This window comes from Ailuropoda melanoleuca, chromosome 7 (genome assembly GCF_002007445.2).
Source record: "Ailuropoda melanoleuca isolate Jingjing chromosome 7, ASM200744v2, whole genome shotgun sequence".
Classification (NCBI taxonomy): Eukaryota; Metazoa; Chordata; class Mammalia; order Carnivora; family Ursidae; genus Ailuropoda; species Ailuropoda melanoleuca.
In genome coordinates this window covers 109,388,513-109,403,421 of record NC_048224.1, presented here as the reverse complement: position 1 = coordinate 109,403,421, position 14,909 = coordinate 109,388,513, and the positions used below count along the sequence as shown (strand labels likewise).

Genomic DNA, 14,909 nt, shown 5'->3' with positions numbered 1-14,909 from the left:
GAGACCAGGGAGGTGCATGAGGGCAAGGCCAGATTCCTCATGTATTTATAGTTTTCTTCTTTTTAATAAAACAAATCCAAGGAATAAACCCTCTGTTGTCTCCACTGATATAACTGTCCCAAAACCCCATGGCCAGAGCTGCTTAACCGCTTTTGAACATGGCCTTTGTCTTGGTTGGCCCCTTTATGCTGTTAAAAGATAAACTGAGACATATTAAAAATTTTAAGAGTTTATTTGAGCAAAAATCAATTCAAATGGGGCAGCATCAAACCAGAAGTTGTCAGAAACACTCCATAAACAGGAGCTCTGAGAGACACTTCTGTAAAGAAAAGGAGGAAGCAAAAGAAGAAAGTTATTGATGGGTTGTAGCTTAAAGCCTAGTTGGTTGGTTGTGATTGGTTGTCCTCAGTGTTTTGGTTTCATAACCTTGAGGCATTTATAGGTTTGGATTTTGCTTTGTTTACACAGGCTGCCGTGGCATCAGAGCCACCTCAGGCTAATGTCCTCCTTGTTTAATTAATTAGTCAGTGTCCAGAAAACGCAAAGGAAATCAGTTCATTGCAAGGTTGCCTGAGTCCCTTCTCTGAAGTTCAGACAGGCTGGACTTTTTTCACCTTCCTTACTCACTCCTCAAGTGATGGGCTTTTGCTTCCTCTTAGGACTTCCCTCTGTTTTACTTCCCCTCTGTTTTACTACTGCAAGCCACCTGGAGCACAGTAGCCATTTCTTCTCTTGTCAGGGAAGTTAGAGAAGGACTCTATCTCACTGTCTTGTGTGTGGTGTGAAGAGACACCCTTATAGCAACTGTCTTCTTGGTGAAGTTAGGATCATAGGCTTTAAGGAAGGAATCAGATTTCCAGAAAGACAGGTGGTAAGAAGCAGGATTCAGGTATTTTCTTGTGTGTTAAAGGCTGCCTTTGAATAACTACTTGTCTTCTTTCTTATCTACTTCACTACCTACCTACACACACACAATCAAATGTAGACACTGGGAAACCGGGACAGACTAACTGTTCACAGGATTACTTAGGCAAGGAAGTAAGCAGTTTAGCTTGAGAATAGGTAGTTCTAGTAATCTGGACAAATGATACTGTGATTGTCTTGGGTTTGGCTAGGACTGATGGTTGGAAATGAATGGTTTGGGGACTTATAGGGCTAGATTAGAAACAGACAAAATTAGAAGATTGTCTACAATGACCTAAAAGAAGGAATCCCTAAGCAAAATTGTATCTTAATTAATCTCCTAGAATGGCCAATTTTGGTATGAAAAATATGCTATTTCCCTCATACCTCTGGTGAAACAGTTTTTGCAATAATCAGAATATCTAGCCTGAAAATAGTTTGCTATTCATGGTTGCACTATGAGGTGGGATGTAAATATAATGATAAGTCTTTATTTTCAGGAAGACTCAATTTGTAATATTCTGCTCCTTCAAATAAATATGCATGTATCATAGCATGATTTAATTTGTGCATCAGAATGTATAATCTATATATCAGGAACAAAGAAGACAACAATATTTCCAAAATAAGAAAGAGGCCCAAGACCCTATATGGTTCCAATTGGCCCAATGTAGGGAGCAGAATTTCAGGTGCCTGGAAAGCCCAGTCAAGATGCTATTGGTGTGGGCTCATGCCTTTGTTTGCACAGTGCACGTGACATGTCATATCTCCAGTGGCAGAAGGTCTCATACTGCTGGAGGGGGCGGCTGGCAGGGATATAGCAAAGAAAATCCCTTACCAGACAGAACTCTGATTTCAGTTAAGATGACCCAATTAGCTCTGATTCCAGCATGTGCACAGGTGCTATGGCTTGAAATAAAATAGCAAATGACACTGTTGAAATGCGTGTGGTGAGTAGGCATGTATATGTATATGTGTTTGGGTATTTTTTATGGAAAGCAGGCTATTCATCTGACCTTTGCTTAAAATATTTTATTAAAGTTCTGAAATGTGAATCAGTTGCAAGTCTGTTCTAATGAATCAGTAGTCTCTTAACAGATGGTCAAATAAACACAATGTTTCTACCTTCCCAGAAATCATCTTAAGCTCAAAATTGTTATTGTTTGTGAGAAAAGAGCAATCTTGTTTAAATGCTAGTAAACAAGCACCATGTACCTCGCTTACCTCTGTCTGAACCTCTGAAAGAGGACCCGGGTGGGAGTTCAGTTTAATGAAAAATGCATTAGGAGTGGTACTGATGGCTCGGAGCAACTATTACTCATTTGAATCTCAGCCAACCAGGTAAACAGGCACTGGTCCATGAACCCTGGCCTGAAGGAATCGGGGAAGGCTTATTGAAAACCATGCAGTGGTCCTAAATGAAGGGTTTAAACTTTCCTTTTTTCTGCCTTTTAAAGCTGTCTGTGGGAATCACATTTGGATTTTATGAGGACCAGAAGGTGTTATAATTTGCGTTGGTGGTTGGCATAAGGAAGAAACTAGGAAAGGTAGAGCCATGGTGAGTTAACAGTACTAGGGAAACTTCTTAAAGGCCTAACATATATATTTTATATATACATATATATATATACACACACACACTTTTAGCAATATTTTAAAATTCTATGTATGCTATACAAATAAAAGACAGCCCATTCAACTGTGTGTAGGGCACTATGCTAGCTACCATGGGAGGTTTACCAAGGTTATGAAAGTATAGTACCCAACTTGAACAATTATAATGTATTTCTAGTGAGAAGATTAACATAAATGGAGGTAGGGTATATGTCACAGAGAAATGCTATCCTAATCCTTAGGGCTGCTGTAACAAAATACCATAGACTGGGTGGTTTATAAAAAAAAAAATATTTCTCACAGTTCTGGAGACCAGGAAGTCCAAGGTCAAGGCACCAGCAAATTTGGTGTCTGGTGAAAGACTGCTTCTTGGTTCACAGACAGCCATCTTCTGGATGTGGCCTCACAAGGTAAAGAGGTTGAAGAACTCTCGGGTCTCTTTTATAAGGACACTAATCCCATTCACTGTGGCGCTACCTTCGTGTTTTAATCATCTCCCAAAGGCCCCAGATACCATTGCTTTGGAGATTAGGTTTTAATATAAGAACTTTGAGGGACACAACCATTCAGTCCATAGCAAGTGCATAGAAGGCAATTCAGAGGAGGGAGAGAGCATATGGTAAGGGGAGCTAGGATGCATTCATGAAGCAGGTGGTACATTAATAGGGCTTGACACGTGATGGAGAAATCAATTGAGTGAGTTGACTATAGGAAAGATAAGAACTAATTGGAGGAAACATAGTGATAAAGATAGGAAAATGCAGGACATGTTGGAATAACACATAATCTCATCTTTCTGGAGCATGGGCTACTTCTTGAATAGGGTTTTTTTTTTTCAACCTCAGTGGTATTAACAGTTCAGATTATATAATTCTTTGATGCAGTGGACAGTCCTGTGTATTACGGGATATACAGCAGCATCTCTGGCCTCTACTCATTAGATGCCAGTAGTATACCCCCCATCCCACCCCTCCGTGTTGTGGCAGGCAGTTTCTCCAGACATTACCAAATGCCTCGTGGGGGACAATATGACCTCTCGTGAGAATGACTGCCCTAAAAACTTGCCACTCTAGGGATGGGTAGCATCAGCATCACCTGGGAACTTGTTTTAAATGCAGAACCTCAGACCCCATCCCAGACCTACTGAAATAGAGTCTGCAGTTTAACAAGATCCCCAGGTGATTCATATGTACATTAAAATATGAGAACTACTCAGAAGAAAGAGCTGGTGAGATTGGTTGGGGGTGAACATGGATGGTCATGAAAGGGCTTGAACATTTTTTTTAAAGATTTTATTTATTTATTTGACAGAGACAGCCAGCGAGAGAGAGAGAACACAAGCAGGGGGAGTGGGAGAGGAAGAAGCAGGCTCCTAGTGGAGGAACCTGATGTGGGGCTCGATCCCAGAGCACTGGGATCACGCCCTGAGCCGAAGGCAGACGCTTAACGACTGTGCCACTCAGGCACCCCAGGGCTTGAACATTTTGTATAATTTTAGATTAACTTGGTAGGCAATGAGGCTATATTGAATTTTTTCTTTTTTATCACAGTTTTTAGAAATAAAAGATAAGAGAGTCCGATTTTGCCTGCTTAACATTCTTCTCACCCTTCTTACTACCTCTGTCTCAATTTTAAGGGGGACGACAAATGCCAGCTAAAAGCTGCACTTTCCAGTCTCTCTTGTAGTTGAGGGGACTATGAGAATACATTCTAAGCGGAAGTTATTTTGGGAGCTTCTAGGAAAGCTCCTTAAGAAGGAAGCTGACCCAGATGGTATGTCCTCTTTTCCTTAGAACTTTCTTCTTCTTTCCTGGGAATGAGCAAGATGGTTTGAATTCTAGAAGCCATCTTTAAGGTCTGAGAAGAGGCACTCCCTAAACATGGTGGAGAAAAACTAGAAGGAACCTAAATCAGAGAGAGAAGAATATACCCCACTCTTGTTTAAGCCACTATTTCTCAGAAGTCTGTTATTCACAGCTGAATACAATTCGTAATTGATTAAGATTACAATTGATGTAATGGATGAACTGGAGGAAAGGAGATCTGTATGGAAACTCTTGAAATAGTTTGGGTGGGGAGACTGGAAGAACATAATGAAAGTGAAGAGGAATTTAGAATCTTATTTTCTTTGAAGTTACTATCATCTTTAAGTTTGTTAGTGAGAACATGGCAATATAGTTTATAAACATTTGAAAGTCAAGAAGAGGAGTGGACTTGTGAGAATGTGATGAGCTTGATTTTGTACATGTCAGACTTGAGGATAAATAAGACAGATGTATATACCCAGCAGGCACTTGCTCAGAAGAGAAGTTCCTCTGCAAATATAAGGTACTGGTGAGTGGAAACTGAGCAGAATTGAGGATTGGCAAGATGAAGGGAGGAGGGGGGTGATTGTGAGTCTGTCATTGAACTGGAGAGAGAAGCATGGAGGAGAATAATGGGCAGGGAGTTGTTAAGGCATTTTTGCTGAAGAGGTTCCACAGAGGAATTTTTACAATGGTGTTTAAAGGTGGAATTTAGAGGACCTGGAGCTATTTTATGAGAAAGTCTGCTTGCTCAAGGAGCACTTCCTTCCCTGCAACGACCTCATAAATCAGTGAGGTCAAGTGTTTGTTCACTTTCCGCAGTTAGGCTGAGTAACTGAAGAATGCTCCATCTTTTCCAGATTATTCTGAATTCACCATGACTCTTCAGACATCTTCTTTAGCTAATGCTGTCATGGAAACTGTTGATCCATGCTGTGTATGGCATGGCCAAGATTATTGCCTTCTGAAGACATTTTCTCTTTTTTTCTACCCAAAATCTTTTGCATATCCAAAGGAATTAATTCCACAGAAGTTGATTTATTAAACAGCTGCAAATATAGGTCACAGGAGAGATGTTTTCAGGAATGCAAAGATGATGAAGGTATGATCTAACCCTCAGGGACCTTACGTGCAGGATGGAAATAAGATAAGTGTAGTAAGTGTGAAGTAGGATATATCTCAGGGTGCTCTGGTCCTAAGAACTAAAGGCTGAGGGGGTCCATCTAAAGATAGGAGTCTGTACTTGTCCAGGATGTGTGAGCTCTGGGGTCTGTGTGCTTCTGCGTCTTTGGGGAAGACTACCACAGTCTTCTCTCTTGTCCATTTTACTTTCTTCCCTTTTCCAGAAATAAACAATCTCACGTCTTACCCATTTTGTTCCAAAATAAACAATCTCAAGTCTCAACCAGTTTGTCCCTTCTCAAAAATGATTTCCATTACAGCCACTGTTTCTTACTTCATGTTCACAGTCCCTTACCTGAAATTATGACATTCCAAAGCTCTGAAAGCCAGAAGATCTTTATTTTTTTTTAAATTTTTTAAAATCTATTAGTCATTTGGCAGTTAAACCTGCCCTAACTGATGGGAGGTGCCATATAGCCTTTATTCATCCTTGGAACATTCATGTTATTTGTTGAAGAAATATTCATTTGTTTGGTTAAGGAGTGCTACCTTATATCTTGCTAAGGGAAACAGTATTACCACCTTTTTAAAATTTGAAAAAGTCTGAATTCTAAAACCTATCTGAGCCCAAGAGTTTTGGTTGAGGGAATGTGGGCCTGTAGTGTTCTCAGAGTCCTACCCAATGCAAAGAAGACGGGAATAGGAGATTATAATGATTGGGAATGTGGGGACAGCATGATCCTCCTTTGCAAATGATGCCATATGCTAACTGGAAAACCTATGAGAATCAACTGAGAAGCCAGAAGATGTAAGTAAGATGACTGAACCCAAAGTAAGCACATCAAAACCCAGCCTTGTACTAGCTTCTGGACTACTCCTACAAGTAGAATTTAGGGAGCCCCACTTGGTTCATTAGTTTGAATGACTGAGATCAAATGGCCTGGTCTTGTACTCCAAATTTGGTAGCTGGGTTTCTGCCCATACTTGTGGCCAACATCTCACTTTGCCTTCCAATTTCTCCAAGATGGCCAGGGATGGCAGATCTGACTGAGCAGCTCTGCGATCAGGGAGCCACGGCCTGCTCTGAAAGCTCTAGTCAGCTTGCCTGCATAGATCTCTTTGCACATGTCCCTCTGTTCCACCAGGATTCCAAACTTCTACCTGGCTGCATTCTACCCCTTGGCTGTATCTGGTCCTCGTTTTCTGGCTGTCTGTAGAATGCTGCCCCTTATGTCATTATGGATGTCAACTTCGGTACCTTTTATAAGTGACCTGCAGACAGCTCTGTTGCAACTTTACCTACAGTGTGATTATGCAGCACATCATGTAAACAAGCTCACAAAACACAAAAACCAAGTGGCGCAGCTGTGCCTGTATGCCCAGAAGCTGTTGCGTTTTAGTGACATTTTAAATCTGAACAGTGACTAATAATGCACCAGGGATATAAACTCTGAATCATACAAAACTATTAATTGTCTCTGTACTAGGTAAAACTAGAGCCATGGGAATTATTTTTTGTGGTGTATATTTGGGCTTCACACATAAGCAGCCATATCAGGAATCTGTTTGAAGGGGCAACTAGTGTCTTCTAGAAATATGACTTTCTTCCTTCTTCCTCCTTACCTGCTCCCCTTCCTTTCCTTCTTCCTTGCCTCTCTACTTCCATTTATCATTCATGTATCAGCTTTCTCATGTAAAGATGGAGATAATAATGGTGTCTTCCTTATAGGATTGTTGTGAGGATTAAACAAGTTGAGATATTATATATATTTTTTTTTTCTCTTTTTTTCTACCCAAAATCTTTTGCATATCCAAAGAAATTAATTCCACAGAAGTTGATTTATTAAACAGCTGCAAATATAGGTCACAGGAGAGATGTTTTCAGGAACGCAAAGATGATGAAGTTATGATCTAACCCTCAGGGATATATATATATATCCCCAATAAGCCCCAATATATAGCCCCAAATAAGACTTTTTTAACTGTCTGAAATTATGGTTGATGCCAACTCAATGCTGGTTCTGATCTAGGAGCTACAGATGCAAAGATCAAAACCACATGCTCTTCTCTTAAGTATTTCCCATATTTGTAGATATTGCGTATCTGCAGGACTTACTGTTTGAAGTATGGACTCTAGAATGAGTGGTTTGAATTTGAGAGCCAGCTCCATCACTCCCATTACTCATTATCTAGATGATCTTGTGCAAGTTACTTAATCTCTAAATCTTAGTCTCCTGCATGGGGATAATAATAATAATTCCTCTCTCATAGATTTGTTGTGAGGAATGAAGGACAAGTAAAACACTTAACAGGAGATCCAGAGGAAGTAATACACACTGAGATCCTGCATCTGCAGGTGCTACTGATTTCAAGTCCTGAGATAATCCTCAAACAGGACTTTATGTTAGGAGCCTTATCTTTGTGGATGGGATGGGAAGAACATGGGGTTTGTTGTGCTGCTTTGGATCTGGCATCCAGGAAGTTTTATAATTTGAATACTTTCTCCCTAACGTGTTGGCTCAGTGCAGACAGCTAAGGGACCACATGGAAGAATCAGGGGCTCTACATTGAGACTGCCTGGTTTCAAATCTTAACTCACCCAATGTCTTGTCCTGTGACTTGGGTATTTACTTAAGCTCTCAAATTCTGTTTTCCCATCTGTAATGTGAGTATAATAATCATTAACTCACAGTTATGGTGAAAGTCAACTAAGGTCATCTAGGTAAGGAACTGAGTACAGCAAATATACCTGACATGTAGTAAGTTGGCAGTTATTGTTGTAATTTTTTATTAGTATTTGATTCTGTGCACGGGAAAGAGCTCGCATAGTGGGGCTCTCCCCACTCTAGTTTTATTTTTACTCCTGTGATTGTTTAACTTTATAATAACTATTTTCTTTTCTCATTTTAAGAGTAATACATATTCATATATATTTCTTCTGTAGAAGAAATACCAGAGAATTCTGTTTTGTGTTTGCTAATCCTCTGTCTCTGGGCTGTGTGGGAGTCACAGTGGGAGAGGAGATGGCACAGGCAGCTGGATGCTCTTGCCAATCATTTCAATTATTGGTTGGCGTTCAGTCTCATAAGAAATGGTCATCAGGAATCATATTTGTTACCTCATCATTTGTTCATTGATTGTCTCCAAAACAAGTACAGACTGGCATAACTAAGTTTATATTTTCTCCTTGAGACTGTTTTTTGGGTTTTTTTGTTTTTAATTTCAGGGAGAAAGTCAGATTCAGTGATATAATATTGTAATCCTGGACAGCAGATATATACTGTCAGCCACTGCCCTTATTTATCTCTAGGACACTCAGCAACATGTGATGCTGCTAATAGTTACCATTTGTTAGGCATCAGACACTTTCCACGCATCTTCTCACTTTTTCAAACAGTAACCCTGTGAAATAGATGTTTTCACTTTTAGCCATGAAAAAACTAACTCCAGATTAAATAACTTGCCCAAGATCACACAACCAGGATTAAAACCAAACTCAATATGACTTCAGGATTTTTTAAGCTACTGTGTCCCCAAAATTAGAGTGGATTTAAACAAATTTAAAAAGAGAACAGGGGTGCCTGCATGGCTTCGTCGGTTAATCATCCAACTCTTAATTTCGGCTTAGGTTGTGATCTCAGGGTCCCGGGATCAAGCCCCGGCTGGTTGGGCTCCATGCTCAGTGGAGAGTCTGCTTGAGAGTCTCTCTCTCCCTCCCCCCCCTCACCTACCCTGTCTATCTCTCTAAATAAATAAAATATTTTTAAAAAATTTAAAAATATTAATAATAAAAATTAAAAATTAAAAAATTAAAAATTAAAAAATAAAAATGAAAAATAAATTTGAAAAAAGAACAAAGCTTTCAACAATAATCTTTCATGAAGGGAAAATTTCATAAATACTTCCAAGAACACAAAAAGAATGCAAATATATGCTACAACATGGACGGCACTGGAGGAGATAATGCTAAGTGAAATAAGTCAAGCAGAGAAAGACAATTATCATATGATTTCTCTCATCTATGGAACATAAGAACTAGGATGATCGGTAGGGGAAGAAAGGGATAAAGAAAGGGGGGGTAATCAGAAGGGGGAATGAAACATGAGAGACTATGGACTATGAGAAACAAACTGGGGGCCTCAGAGGGGAGGGGGTGGGGGAGTGGGATAGACCGGTGATGGGTAGTAAGGAGGGCACGTATTGCATGGTGCATTGGGTGTTATACGCAACTAATGAAGCATCGAGCTTTACATCGGAAGCCGAGGATGTACTGTATGGTGACTAACANGTAGTAAGGAGGGCACGTATTGCATGGTGCATTGGGTGTTATACGCAACTAATGAATCATCGAGCTTTACATGGGAAGCCGAGGATGTACTGTATGGTGACTAACATAATAATAAAAAATCATTAAAAAAATGCAAATATAAAAATTCAAACATTAAACTATACCCTAACCATATTTTCCCCAACCTCCCTGCCACATTCCAACATGCACATCAAGTACTGATATTTCAGAATCTAATACGGTTAGTCAATGGGGTTCATAAAGCTTTGACCTCATTGAAGTTTTCAGATAAAAGAAGCTTATAATAAACAAACAACAAGAGCAATCAAAAATTGTGTACCAAGAGCTTTGGAAACATCTGAGTACAAATCACTTTCTGGACTCATGTTTCTCTTATTATTGATTGTATAAGAAACATAACCTTAGACCTTCCTAGCATAGCAATAATAATGAAGGAAAACCCTTATGCTCAAAATGATTAAAGTGTTTAACACACAAAGTGAGCACTGGGGAGAAAGTGTTGTCTTCATTATACTAACTGTTATGCAACACAATGAATATAATCTCCCTCAGGTTTTACTAAATATTCTAGCTCTTTAAATTACATTATTTTATTCATTTGAATTCACCTTGGATTTACTAAAGGAAAAAAACCCAAAAACACAATAAAGGAGGTTTAGTTAACAAAATACTTTAATGGATCTTAAAATCCAGGTGGGGTGAAGGCAAAATCAACTCACCCTCAAGTCACATCAGTTGGTGGCCAAATATTTTATGGGGTGAGAGCAAGTGTATTCATCATTAGAAGAGCATAATTAAAATTACTGTCCGCATATGCCCTTCAGCTTAAGTTATGTTCATGAATATCACACAGTATTTTGCTTCATATTCAAAGCATTTTATGAAAAGGAAAATAATCAGGCTCTAAAGTAGACTGCAGTATTTGCAATGGCGCTTTGCATATAAGCATTCAATGAAGGTAGTTGACTGGCTGAACGGAGAGAACACTTTCATGTTTTTAATCACATTAACCTGTTGTGGACCTCTTGGCATCTACTTATGTAGCATTTATAATTTCAGTATTCTCATGTGATACTGGTGGCTCTGATATGCAGATTTGTAACACTTTGCCGAAAATTGTTTTTAAAATTGGTTTTCTTTTAATAAAAATAAAGTGTCATTATTTTAGTAAGTGTAGCAAAAGGAAGAAAATTGAAGTTTTTGCTGTTCTAACATCAGAGAATAAACAATGTGTTCAGCAGTGTTTTTATGTCTGTATATATCTGAAATAAGAAAAAAATTAGATTTTGCCAATCATCCCTTGTTGTTCTTGTTTTGCTTTGTATTTTTTTCTTATCAAAGGTCAAGAACTATGTCTGTCTTAGTCACTGTTGAGGTCTTAGCACCCAGCAGTGTCAGAAATATACTAAGCACTCAGTCAACATCTGCTGAATAAATAAAAAAATATGTTATTATGATTTTTTCATTTCTTTACACATGCTGGAGTGTCTTTTTAATGACTGCATAGTATTCCATTCCATAGGTGTATTAAATTTATTCAGCCAAGTCCCTTCAATGTTACTGATTTTTCACTGTAATAAGTGGGAATCAACATTACTATAGCAAAATCTTTTCCTAGGTCCACTTTGACTTCTTTGGAATTGTGAGTGCAAAGAAAAAAATTCCCACACTTTTGTGACGTGAAGGACAAGTACAGAGAAAAATCTAGCTAGTGAGTAAGATTAACTGACCTGCATCTATTGCTTAATGAGTTTTATTTTTCTCAAGAGGGCATTCTATGAAATGAATTAAGTTCCCAAATTTAGAAATTGTAAAAGTTGTTGGAATGAGTCCCTTTTGAATGTCAATAGTCAGTACTATCTAGTGTCATTTAAAGACCATTCTTAGGGCAGTGAAAGCCCAACTTTTTCGTAAGTGAGAGTGAGTGAAATTTCAGTAAATGAGGCGTTTCATTGGATTGTGCAGATCAGTAACTCATCCTAGGTTTCATTTTAGAAAGTAAATACAGCTGGAGCACTGATGTATGTCCCAGAGGTGTCAGGTTAGAAAGGATTTAACACTTCAGGATAAACTATAAATAAACAGTATCATTTTGAAGAGCTACTGAACATTCATTAGTGTCAAAGAAGGAATTTGGAAATAAAATAGCCATCAACCAGCAATTATGGTGCTAGTAACATCTCAGAATTCTTCATTAGCAGAGAAAGAGAAAATACATGATCAAGAAACGGCAATGAAGAGATTTTCCAATTATTTTTGACACCGAAAGGATATAATTCATCCTCTTGAATATGACTCTTTAAATGTGTGAAATGAAAGAGTGCTCCTTATACTCTGAGCATTTCAAAAAGTCCACGAACTCCTTGAAAGTAATTCACTTGAGCTGTCAAGTTGGATATATAAAATTATACTGAACAACTTAATTTTAAAAAGCATGAAAAAGACAAACCCACAAAGATGTAATAAAAAGTCTTATGATAATGAAGTTAAACAGTACCCCTCTTACCCCCTAAAGTTTATGAGATGGAGAAGGGCAACATAATATATATCAGAAATAGTATGAAGAAAGTCTAACAACAGAGATCATGTTCACAAACCCCTGAGACTGATATCCAGTATCCATAAGGAGAGATAACTTTTCAAAATGCCTGCAGAAGCAACTTAATATGAGATTATTAATACATGGATATGAACATTGTGATGGTTAATTTTATGTGCCAACTGGACTAGGTTAAGGAATGCCCAGATGTCACGAACCATTTTTTTCTGTGTTGTGTTCAGAAGAGATTAGCATTTGATTTGGTAGACTGAGTAAAGATCATCCTCCCCTGTGTGGTTGGGCATCAACCAATCAATCTGCTGAGGGCCTGAACAGAGCAAAAAGGTGAGGAAAGGTGAGTTTGCTTTCTCTGCTTAAGCTGAGACATCCATCTTCTCCTGCCCTCAAACACTGGCACTCCTGGTTTTCAGGCTTTCAGATTCAGACAGGGATTTATATCATCAGCCCTCCAATTCTCAGACCTTCAGACTTGGACTGAATTATACCACCAGCTTTTCTGGATCTCTAGCTTGTATAGAGCAGATCTTGGGATTTCCCACCCAGCCTCCATAATTGTGTAAGCCAATTTCTATAGTAAAATCTATATCTATATCTATATCTATCTATCTATATCTATATATCTATGTATGTATACATAGATATGTATACATAGATATATTCTATTGGCTCTGTTTCTCTGGAGAAACTTGATTAATGCAAATGTAAAAGTTTTCCTTTTATGGTATTTCTCCCAAGGAACAGAGAAAAAGAATAGCAGTGTAAGGAATAATCTACCAAGTTTCTGCTTTCGCCTTAACTGTCTACACTGTAATTTGTGTGGTTTTCAACTCTGCCTTTATCAAATAGGCTGGTAGACATGATTCAATGGAGTATACTTTTCATACACAGTGTTAATTAGAATGTAAGGACAGAGTATGGATTATCTTGTAAGTTTGTGTAAGGTACCAGCTTACCAGGGTATTTCTTTCTAGAAAGTTACCTTGCTTCCTTTCTTTCTGCCCACCTCTCCCTTATTTTGATTTTATTTTATTCTTTCAAAGATTTTATTTATTTATTTGACAGAGAGAGAGAGGGAGAGAGAGAGAGCACACAAGCAGGCAGAGAAGCAGGCAGAAGGAGAAGGAGAAGCAGGTTCCCCACTGAGCAGAGAGCCAGAAGTGGGGCTCCATCTCAGGACCCTGAGATCATGACCTGAGCTAAAGGCAGATGCTTAATTGACTGATCCACCCAGGAGCCCCAACCCTTATTCTGATTTTAGAGAATTATTTATACTTTTTTCCTGTCATGCCCATGAGAAAACAAGTTGTGTTTTCCAGACGGAAGTTTGAGAAGGGATTCTTTTTGCACGAACTTAAGGGCAGCTTGAAAGTCTAAAAGCCTAGCTTTCATTTATTCATTCAACAGATGTTTACTGAGTGTTTGTACTCTCTTATACACAGAAGATACACACCTTACATTCATGGAGCTCCCATTTTAGTTGGAAAGCTAAAAATAAATAAAAGGGTGCATGCAAGACTAAACCAAATGACATGAAACATTTATAACTCATGACAAGTGATAGGAAGGACAAGAACAATGCCTGAGATTAAAGTAAGAGGGGACATCCTATATTTTATAAGGCAGTGAAGGAAGTCTTCCCCAAGGAAGTGAAATTTAAGTTGTGAGCTGAAGGATGTGTAGAACTTGGTCCTCTAAAGAGTGGATATAGAGTGGCCCACATACAGAAAGCTCTGTGAGAAAGGGCCCAAGCCTGTTGTGTTTGCAGATTTCAAAGAACACCAACATGACCAGATAATGCGTGGTTAAGAGAAAGGACTTCAGTGAAGCTGGTGAGAGTCAAGACCAGAACACACAGGATCTGTGAGCCATGAGAAAGAAGTTCCAATTTTATCCTAAATTTAATCCTTTAATATATTTAATCAGAACTGTGACATGATCTTGACAAAAATCCAATCTATGTTTTAAGAAGATGACTCTGGCTACTGAATATATAGTGAAAGTGAGAAAGAGTGGAAGCAGCAACATTGTCAAGGGGTGGAGAAGTTTCAAGTAAACGATGATAGTGATATTAGCAGAGAAGATGGAGAAAAGTGGGTTCATTTGAGATATAATTTGATAACAGCATCAAATCATTATGGGTAATAAGTTGTATATGAGGGTTGAGAGAAAATACAGAATTAAGAACTAAGACTTTGGCTTGTGCATCAGGATAAATGGTGATGCTATTTTACTGAAACGTAGCTGACTGTAGAGGCAGCTTGCAATATATGGATTAGACAAGAGAACAAGCTTTTCTAAATCTGCTCTGGTGATAAGAGTCACTTGGCTGTACTTGTTAAAAATATCTGGCCCCATCTTAGGCTCACTGAAGCAGAATCTTTCAGTGACAGGCCTAGGAAGCCTTCATTTTGAAAAGCACCATGAACATTTTTTTTTTTTTTTTTACCAGCAGGGCAGTTGGGAAAACATTGTACTAGGGACAGAAACCTCCATGGAAGAGGGTTCCTGTGTAATAGAATGCATAACTGGAGGATGGGGAAAGAAGAGGTTTTATGGCAAGGAAGAGGAGATTACAAGGCCATTTGACTTCCATTGA

The 14,909-nt window shown here is 38.6% G+C and overlaps 1 pseudogene; it reads right to left on the bottom strand.

The window, feature by feature from the left end:
• Positions 1-14,668, bottom strand: part of LOC109488875 — a 45,099-nt pseudogene extending 30,431 nt beyond the window's left edge.
• Between the last annotated feature and the right edge of the window lie 241 nt (positions 14,669-14,909).